An 11077-nucleotide genomic window follows, 5' to 3' on the forward strand; every position below is an offset into this window, starting at 1 on the left:
CCCATTCCTGAGCTGTTAGAGTAGTCCCTGTCTCCTCTTCCCACTTTGTCACATATCTGGGGTGTGTCTGGTGTTCGTTGTGTAAAAGCGTCGCATACAGCATTGAGATTCCCTTGTCTGGGTGGGTTCGAGAGATGCATAGGGATTCGAACTGCGTGGGGGGTCTGTGTAGGCACTGTTTGTTTGGGAATGTCTTATAGTAAGCCCGTATTTGAGCATAGTGGAAGTGATCCAGTCCAGTGGGTACCTTATCACCCATGAGGTCCGTGAGGGGTCTAAGTTGCTGTCCCTGCAGGAGCTGTCGGAAGCTAAGCCAGTCGGGGTCGGGAAATGAGTGTAGGTCCGCTGGCGTGAGACCACCTCCCACACCCGGATTGTGTGTAATAGGTGTGAGGGGGCTGTCAGTAGAGGTGAGTTGACGTGTATACCTCAACGAGCACCAGACCCGTAGTGTAGCGTCAATCAAGGGATTGCCTGTTTGCAGTGAGGAAAGCGTGAGGGAGCTGAGCCATAAACGGGAAGGGAGCGCTCCCCTTGCCTGCCCATGTTCCATGGGGACCCACAGTTTAACCGTGGGGTGGGCATGCCAGTCTATCACTCTGAGTAGGTGTGTCGCTGTCACGTTTAAACATTTGTTATGAAGGAACACAACTGCAGATTTCGTATAGTTGAATTTTTATTAACGAAAGTAAAAGGAAAAGACTTTAATTCCAATTTACAGGTACTGAAGCTTTAAGTAGTAAATGATAACTGAAGTCCACAGTTACAGGCACTGTAGCTTTAAGGAGTAAACGGTAGTAAATTGCAGACACTGAATCAATAAAGAGTCTCTTAGTAGAGTTAACGGTTTAGGTGATAAGTAATTACAATAGCTGTTCCATACTTTAACTGAAGCAAGACAGATGCAGATAACTGATATGAAGTATGAATTGAAGTTAGCTGTAACGGGATTGTTTTTACCGAAGGACTTTTGGAGACAGGTAATAACAGCTTTTAGATGCAACTCTTATCACATTGGTTTTACTTAGCTTCCGGCACATAGAACACTGGTTCCCGAGATCTCCTCAGAGGCGTATGAAGAGTGTTTAATCCTTAGTCGTGGATGAGGAGAGGTGAAGGGAACTTTGCAGAGTCTTTCAGTCCGGTCTGGTAGCAGAGGCTTTCACCATGAAGTTGTAGCCGGGTTGTGAGTAAGGAACGTAGTTCAATAATCCAGCCCTGATCAGCTGGTGCAGTCAGATTAAATAGGCAGACCGTGTCATAAAGGGGTGTGGCTAGGCTCCGTGGAACCAGGAAGTAAGAGGATACCATAGTTAAGGCATGACAGTACCCCCTCTTTAATGAGCAACCTCTGGGTGCTATTGACTTGGTTTAGAAGGGTAACTCTTGTGAAATTTGGAAACCAATTTGTCAGCATGAACGTCAGAGGAGTTTTCCCATGTATCTTCATCAACTCCATATCCTTTCCATCTGATGAGGTATTGTAAGGAGCCACGATGGATCCTTGAATCCAGTATACTTTGAATCTCGTATTCTTCTTCACCCTGGACCAATATGGGATCAGGAGAAGTAGTGAGATTTCTTTGGAAAGGGTCAGGATGATGAGGCTTCAACAAGGACAATTGATTGGATCTTTGGCATACAGAACAAGATTTGACATAAGATTCGATAGTTTGGTCTTGACGAGGCCACCAACAGTATCTTTTAGACAATTCAAGGGTCCTTTTCATATCTGGATGACCTGCCAGAGGAGAATCATGAATTAATTCAAGTATTTTAATCCTGAAGGAGGGAGGCACGTAAATCCGGTCTTTGAAATAGTAGAGACCGTTTTTCTTAGATAATTTCATTGATTTAGGAAGTTCAAGAGCATCTTCACTGAGACCTTTAATGTCGTCAATAAGAGAAGATAAGATTCCAATGACTTTAGGCGAAGGAGGTACTTGAGGAGTTTTGTGTTGAGAAAGGACAGCTCCAATTGCAAATTCCGAAGCATCCGTTTCAAGGACATAAGGATATGAAGGATTTGGAAGTTGAAGGATAGGAGCTGTTGTAAACTTTCTCTTTAATTCACCAATGATTGTAGGAGGAGGAGACTCCAGTTCGGTGTCAGAACAACATGAGGTTTTAGCTAGTTCTTTCGTAGACTGAAGAATTGGAATACGTTGCAAGCATGTTTTCTTGCAATAATCAGAATCAAATGCAAGAGAGAAGGGAAACCATGAGATTTGAGGGTTGTGGTTCCTTAACCAGTTGATCCCCAATATAATAGGAAAAAATGGTGATGAGATGACATCAAATATAAGACTTTCCGTATGAGTATGATTGATGGTTACTTTTAGAGGGATGGATTCATGAAGTATTGGTCCCGATGAGATGAGGGACCCGTCAATCACTTTAACAGGTACAGAAGTTCTTTTACGAACACAAGGAATTTTATTCTTTGTTATAAAGGCTGAGTCGATGAATACTCCATTTGCACCGGAATCGATAACAGCCTTGGTTATGATTCTTTTATTGTCCCACTGTAATACAAGAACGATAGGGGACATTTGAGTATTTGCTGTAGAGGGAAGTACACTTAGGATGGAAGAGGCATGAGACTGCCTTCTGCCTTTTGTCCGTTTCAATGAAGGACAATCAGAGACTAAATGAACTTGAGAGGCACAATACATGCAGAGGTTTAACATACGTCTTCGATTTTTCTCTTCAGGAGTGAGGGGACTTCTTATTATCCCTATTTCCATAGGTTCGATTGGTTCAGATGGGTTGTCAGGAGGCTTTGGAGCCCCTAGTTCCATAGGTTCACTTGTTAAGGAAGTCTTTTCTGGAGCTTTTGAGGGAGTGAAAGGTTTGCGGTCTTTTGAAAGAAAAAGAGACTTTTCGGCCTTTCTTTCTCTTAATCTTCTGTCAATGCTGATTGATAGGCGAATTAGAGCGTTCAAATTAGTAGGGAGTTCTGTTCTAGATAATTCATCTTTTACAGCTTCCGATAAACCAATTCGAAACTGGTTGCGCAATGTGATGTCATTCCATTGCGTTTCTATAGCCCATCTTTTGAATTCAGCAATGTAATCTTCAACGGGTCTATTTCTTTGCTGTATTGTTCTGATTGTCTAATCAGCTGTAGCTTGTTTGTTAGGATCTTCATAGAGAAGAGACATGGCTTCAAAAAATTCATCCAGTGAATCTAAGATGGGGTCATCGTTTTCCAGAAAGGAATGAGCCCATGACATAGGTTCACCTCTTAGAAAGGAAATAACCGAACAAACTTTAGTTCTTTCTGTAGGATAGGATCTAGGTTTCAAAGCAATTAAAAGTTTGCAAGAGTTGAGGAACTCCCTGTATCTGGAACGATCTCCATAGAACTTTTCAGGGTTACACACAGCAGGATCACTAGCCGAGTGCAGAGTAGTATGAGGAGTATGAGTTTGTAAATCTCTGATATAAGTAAGAAGTCTTTCGTTAGTAACTTGCAGGTCTTGCACACTTTGGGCTAGTGCATTAACTCTTTGATTCAACGTAGTTATAGTAGAATCGAAATCTGCTGGATCCATTACAAAGGCTCTGTCACGTTTAAACATTTGTTATGAAGGAACACAACTGCAGATTTCGTATAGTTGAATTTTTATTAACGAAAGTAAAAGGAAAAGACTTTAATTCCAATTTACAGGTACTGAAGCTTTAAGTAGTAAATGATAACTGAAGTCCACAGTTACAGGCACTGTAGCTTTAAGGAGTAAACGGTAGTAAATTGCAGACACTGAATCAATAAAGAGTCTCTTAGTAGAGTTAACGGTTTAGGTGATAAGTAATTACAATAGCTGTTCCATACTTTAACTGAAGCAAGACAGATGCAGATAACTGATATGAAGTATGAATTGAAGTTAGCTGTAACGGGATTGTTTTTACCGAAGGACTTTTGGAGACAGGTAATAACAGCTTTTAGATGCAACTCTTATCACATTGGTTTTACTTAGCTTCCGGCACATAGAACACTGGTTCCCGAGATCTCCTCAGAGGCGTATGAAGAGTGTTTAATCCTTAGTCGTGGATGAGGAGAGGTGAAGGGAACTTTGCAGAGTCTTTCAGTCCGGTCTGGTAGCAGAGGCTTTCACCATGAAGTTGTAGCCGGGTTGTGAGTAAGGAACGTAGTTCAATAATCCAGCCCTGATCAGCTGGTGCAGTCAGATTAAATAGGCAGACCGTGTCATAAAGGGGTGTGGCTAGGCTCCGTGGAACCAGGAAGTAAGAGGATACCATAGTTAAGGCATGACAGTCGCGTGGTAGTATCCTTGAAGGGATGGGAGGCCCGCGCCCCCTTTGCTTTTGGGGCGCTCCAATAGCGCCCTGCTGACCCTGCTCGCCTTCCCGTTCCATACGAACTGCCGAATGGCTGTGTTCAGAGATTGGAAGTATGCTCTGGGGATAGTGATAGGGACGGCCTGGAACAGATACAGGAGACGTGGCAGCACGTTCATTTTTACCACGTTGATGCGGCCGAACCAGGAAACGTAGAGGTTCCTCCAACGTTGGAGGTCTGACTGTACTGTCGCGAGTATGGGTAAAAAGTTTAGTCGGTATAGGAGTGACAGGTCATTGGGCAGCCAGACGCCAAGGTATTTAAGTTTGGAGTCACACCAGGAGAAGTGGAATTGCGATTTTAGGTGCGCGACCTTCTCTGCCGTGAGAGATATCGGCAGGGCTTCCGACTTGCTCAAGTTAAGTTTCAGGTTGGATATACCGCCGAAGGTCCTAAAGGCTCGGAGCAGGTTGGGAAAAGAGATTGTGGGGTTATCTAGAAAAAATAGCATATCGTCCGCATAGGCGGCCACTTTGTGTTCTACGTTGTGGAGCCTGTACCCACTAATTCCCCCGTCCTGTCTGACCGCCTCCAGGAGGGGTTCTAGAGTGAGGGCAAACAGGAGGGGGGACAGAGGGCACCCCTGTCTGGTTCCGTTCCGGATGGCAAAGGGGGCAGACAGAGCGCCGTTAACCCGAATGCGGGCCGTGGGGTTCGTATATAGGGAGAGGATCCATGAGCGGATATGAGGGCCGAATTGCATGTGGCGGAGGGTGGCTTCAAGGTACATCCAGTCTACCCGGTCGAACGCCTTTTCCGCGTCTGTGGAGACCAGGATTAGGTTCCTCTTCGTCGACCGGGCAGAGTGGATCATGTGTAGGGCTCGGGTGGTGTTATCACGCGCCTCACGTCCCGGAAGGAATCCCACCTGGTCCGGGTGGACCAGGGTGGGGAGCACACGGGAGAGCCTCATGGCTATGGTTTTGGCGAAAAGTTTGAGGTCGGTGTTGAGGAGAGAGATCGGTCTGTAGCTCCCGCATTCCGCGGGGTCTTTTCCTTCCTTCGGTATGACCGTTACGGTGGCGCGTAGGGCATCAGTTGGGAACCGACCTTCTTCTAGCAGAGAGTTGAAACCTTGCACCAGGCATGGGAGCAGTATGTCCCTAAACCTGCGCAGGTACGAAGTGGGCAGTCCGTCCGGGCCTGGAGCCCTATGGGTTTTGGAACTTTTGAGTGCAGTAGCTAGTTCCTCTACCGTGAGCGGTTGTTCCAATTCCTCAGCCAGGTCTTCCGGGAGCGTGCGGCCTATATGGTCCGTGAGGAAGTCATCTATTTTGCGCCGATGTTGGCGCGCGTCAGTACTTCGGTCGGTGGTATCCAAATTGTAAAGCTCTTCGTAGAAGAGCCTGAAAGTCTGCAGGATATCTGTCGGGGTCCTTTTCATTGTCCCGTCCCGTCCTTTGATTTGGTGTATGTGATGCAGTCTCTGTCTCTGTTTCAGTGTGCGTGCCAGTGTCCTACCACATTTGTCAGAGAACTCATAAAAGTGTCTGTTGGACTTGCGAATGGTGTGTAATAGGTTCTGGGATAGGAGGTCCTTGAGTTGTCTACGTGTGTCCGTGAGGTGTCGATAAGTGTCGTCCGTTTGGTCAAGTTTATGTCGCGTCTCTAGGGTGGAAATCTCACGTATCAGAGCTTGGGTTTTGGCGCCGTGTTCCCTCTTCCGTTGAGTGCATAGCCTGATCAAATGTCCCCGTATTACACATTTATGTGCCTCCCATATAGTGAGGGGGGCGACATCTGGTGTGGTATTTTCCTCAAAGTATTGGGTCAGTGTCTGGGCTACTTGTGTGGTGATATCATTGTCAGTCAGGATATTTTCATTAAGTCTCCAGTGGCGTTCACTGGGTTTAAAGAGCGGAGATTTGATTGTAACCTGGACCGGTGCGTGGTCCGAGTCGTGCTGTATGCCAATGGAGGCGTCTATCAGGAAGGGGAGGTATTCCTGTGCAAGGAATATATAGTCTATCCTGCTGTATCTGGTGTGGGCCGCTGAGTAGCATGTGTAATCCCTGTCTTCGGGGTGCGCCACCCTCCAGCAATCTATCAGGCCTGATCTAGCTAAGGATTGTTTGGCCTGGCGTATACAGTGTGAGGGGATGGTGCTGGTGCCCGCGGATGAGTCCATCCGCGGGTCCAGAGGAATGTTGAGATCGCCCGCCAGGACCAGTGTTCCCTCCCGGAATTTCTCTAATAGTGCAAGGGTTTTTGTTAAGAACCGGTGTTGACCCTTGTTAGGGCAGTACACCGTGGCGAAAGTGTACCTATGGTCGGCGATTTCACCCTTGACAAATATGTACCTGCCCAGGGGGTCTGCCTGCGAGGCGGAGCTGACAAAAGGGGTACTGTGGGAGAAGAGAATGGCGACCCCCGCTCGTTTGGCTTCGGGGTGATTGGCGTAGTAGCCTAGGGGGAATCGTTTATCGCTAATCAGGGGGGCATCTTTACCTTGTAAGTGTGTTTCTTGAATAAATGCCACAGAGGTCCTTTGTGCCCAGAGGGAGCGTAGTAAGTGTCTCCTCTTTTCGGGAGAGTTAAGGCCTCGAACATTATGCGTTCGTAGGAGCAAAGGCGAGGGCAGATAGCTCGATGCCATGGCTGAGTTCGGGCACGGAACGCGTGGGGGGGGGAGGGGGGTAGAGGAAGGAAAGGCGATACGGGGGGGAGTAGATAGGGGTCGGGTCAGGGGTTGAGTCAGGGGTTATAGGCAACCGTGGCCCTAGGTCAGGTATGGGTGACCTAATATACAGGTGGGTCCGTTGCTGGGGGACTAGGAAGTCACGTGTGTGTGGTCCGTCAGGTGGTACCGGGTGTCACGTTCCCCCGGACCACATAGGGGCGGACAGCAACACTCAGGGGTCGTGCGAATCAGGACGAATAGAATAAACAATATATGTGAAGTCAACGGTCTTATTGAGGGGCTACGGAATCATCAGACGTTGGGCGTTCCGTGCGGGCTGGCGTGGGGCGGAACAGGGGACTAAGCCGTGGTACGGCGGGAGTCGGAGCCGGGGGGGCGCCCAGTCTCGTCAGGCTGGTTTCCATGGGGGGGGGGGACGTCTCCTGGGTATCCCAAGCGTGGCTGGGAGGGCGGGGTTCCAATAATGGTCTCAGTATCCGGAACTTGGGGTGACTTCAGTCGGTCGGGGCGAAACAGGGGGGGGGGGGGGGGGGGAGGGGTGCGCGGGGCAGGGAAATTGCACACATTCTGATAAAGGGAGAACAATTTTGCAGAGAGCATACAGTACAGGCAACATTATTCAGATTTAACAGTAAATAAACCTTAGCAAAGTTCCCCTTATGCTCACAGTTCCCCATGTCTTAGCTACTGGGCAAAGGGAGGTCCGCCAGTGTCCGTGGTCATTGAGAACTGCGGCATTACGGGGCGCAACCGGTATAACGGCTATCCTGGGATCGTACTGTGTCTGACAGGGCGTGGGCGGTGCAGGCTGCTCACTATCTTATATGCAACGCCCCGTGCAGCGTGCAACTCCCAGGCCCATTCGAAACTCCTCGCAAGCCCCCCTCCCCCCCCCCCCAACTAAGGAGCGGGCGGCCGCTCCATCAACAGCAAGGGGACGTGCCAGATCTGGGAAAATGGCAACTTCAGAAGGGTGGGGTGTATGGTGGTTATACAGGCTAAGACATGCATACAGTGGGTTGTAAGGGGGGCGAATTTACTAGTATCTTACATAACGGGCTACAATGCAGTTGGCATGCAATATAACACTCATAACCAGAATCTCCCAATTCCCCCCTCCCATCCAGCGCCCCACCCCAACCTGACACTGGACCCCCCCAATTCTAGCCGTTGAAGCAGCTAACGGTTCCAGGGAGTCCTGTAAAATTAAGGGGAGTCTCGCCATTCGGCGTGGGCAGTCGGGCGGTTCTGGGCTGAAAACTGGGTAGCGTCTCGATCTCCGACCCTGGTGGAGTCGGATGTCAGAAAGAGGCCGAGTACCCCAGTCCCCTGGTCGGGAAAAAATCCGCCGGTGGGCAGTCCCGATACAAAATAGTGGGGCCTACTCCCGCTCCCCACCCAAAAGCAATAAACGGTGTGTGAAAGAGAGCCCCCCCCCCATATCTGGAGTGTCCCCAAAATGTCGGCCCCGGGTCCCCATGGCCTGCGTGGAGAGGGTAATGACTATGCCCCCCACATGAGGTTCAGTGTGTGTACTTAGCTGTCGTCGATGCTTTCAGATAGGCACATCATCATACGGGGGCAGTTCTGGAGGGCCAGGTGACACCGGGGTCGGAATCAAAACGGGTTCAATTATTCTTCGGGCCCATTAGGGCCTCCCCAGCGGATAGGTTGCGTGTCGTTACGTGCTCGGTTGCGGAGCGGCTCTGGAACCTCAGGGTGGTCCGGGCGTGGCGGAGGATGGTCCAGTATCCAATTGCGAACGTTGACAGGTGGCAGGTCCATCGATCTCAGGAAGCTGGGTATGTCGTTGGGCCACCTCAGGGAGCACCACGTGTTCCCCCGCTTGGCCTGGAGGCTGAAGGGGAAACCCCATTTGTAGGGTATACGTTTCTCCTGGAGGATATGCGTGAGTGGCCGCAGCGCCCGTCTTGCGTCCAGGGTGAGGGTAGACAGGTCCTGGTAGAGCGAAACAGCGGCATCTTGGAAGGTGATGGTCTGAGCACGTGCTGCTCTCATGATGGCGTCTTTAAGCTGGAAGGACAGTAGGCAGCAGATAACGTCACGTGGGAGGCCATCTCTCCTGGGGGGACGAAGGGCCCTGTGGGCTCGTTCTATCTGGTAATCTTCTGGGGCATCTTCTCCCAGAATATGGGTGAAAAGCTGCGTAAGGGTCGTGCCTAGGTTTTCATGCTCAACCTCCGGCAGGCCTCTGATTCTTATGTTATTACGCCGTCCCCTGTTGTCCAGGTCCTCCACCTGTCTGCGAAGCTCGAGCAGAACCGAGCCCTGTCTAGCAGTGGCGTGGTCAGCGGATTGGGAGTGTTGGATGGCCCTGATATTCTCCCCCTCCAGCTCCGTGACTCTTTCCTCCAGGGCAGTGAGGTCCCTACGTACCTCTTGGATCTCTTCCCTGATCGCCGCCCTCAGCTCCGCCACAAGCGCAGTTTTGTCGCCCTTGGAGAGCATGTTGGCAGATATGGACGCTAGTTCAGCAGTAATGTGTGTTAGCTGGTCGCCCCCCGCCGGGCCCGACTCCGGGCCTGCAGTACTGTCCAGGTCCGGTGGCGCGGCCGCCATCTTGTCCGCGTGTCTCGCGGCTCGGGGGCCGTCCGGGTATGCTAGAAAATCATCCAGCGGTCCGGCGTTTTTCCTCACTGGACTCGAGCCCGATGGTCCTGGGGTGCCCTGGCGCTTAGTTTTCCCCATTTTAGAGGTGAAATGTGGCATAGATAAGGGGCTTTGTGGTCCGGGTTCGCGGAGCTCCGGCGATATGCGACTCACTCCATGCACGGCAAGCCACGCCCCCCCTCTCTTATGACTTTATCTCTGTTCCCCCATTTAGTTCATGTGTTAAAGGGGTTGTTACTTATGTGACACCTAGATTACTGAACATCTAAAATCACATGGTTTTCAAGATCAGAGACAACAATGGTTTACTTCAGGGAGATCATGTCAAACTAATCTTATTGATTTTTTTGATTGGGTAACTAAAATAATAGATCAGGGTGGTGCAGTAGACATTAATTACCTAGATTTCAGTAAGGCTTTTGGCACTGTTGCACATAGAAGGCTTATCAATAAACTGCAATCTTTAAGTTTGGATTCCAATATTGTTGAATGGGTGAGGCAGTGGCTGAGTGACAGGCAACAGAAGGTTGTAGTCAATGGAGTATATTCGAAGCTTGGGCTTGTCACCAGTGGGGTACCTCAGGGATCTGTACTTGGACCCATTCTCTTTAATATTTTTGCTAGTATTATAGCAGAAGGTCTTGATGGTAAGTTATGTATTTTTGCTGATGATACTAAGATATGTAACAGGGTTGATGTTCCAGGAGGGATAAGCCAAATGGCTAATGATTTAGGTAAACTAGAAAAATGGTCAGAGCCGTGGCAGCTGACATTTAATGTGGAGAAGTACGAGGTATGTAGAATATTTGTTAGAGACCTAACCTCAACATCTGAGGGATAATTATTTCAGATGACTTAAAGGTAGGCAGACAATGTAACAGAGCAGCAGGAAATGCTAGCAGAATGCTTGGTTGTATAGGGAGAGGTATTAGCAGAGGAAAGAGGGAAGTGCTCATGCCATTGTACAGAACACTGGTGAGACCTCACTTGGAGTATTGTATGCAGTACTGGAGACCGTATCTGCAGAAGGATATTGATACTTTAAAAAGAGCTCAGAGAAGGGCTACTAAACTGGTTCATGGATTGCAGGATAAAACTTACCAGGAAAGGTTAAAGGATCTTAACATGTATAGCTTGGAGGAAAGACGAGACAGGGGGGATATGATAGAAACATTTAAATACATAAAGGGAATCAACACAGTAAAGGAGGAGACTATATTTAAAAGAAGAAATACTACCACAACAAGAGGACATCATCTTAAATTAGAGGGGCAAAGGTTTAAAAATAATATCAGGAAATATTACTTTACTGAGAGGGTATATTGAATAATGTTGTTTTATATATTGTTTAAAAAAAATTCAAAAAACAATATTTGAAAGGAAGCTATAAAAATAAATTATAAAATGTGGATCCTTGGTACCTCACACACAGTAGATTAAAA

Source organism: Pelobates fuscus, chromosome 5 (assembly GCF_036172605.1).
Source record: "Pelobates fuscus isolate aPelFus1 chromosome 5, aPelFus1.pri, whole genome shotgun sequence".
Lineage (NCBI taxonomy): Eukaryota > Metazoa > Chordata > Amphibia > Anura > Pelobatidae > Pelobates > Pelobates fuscus.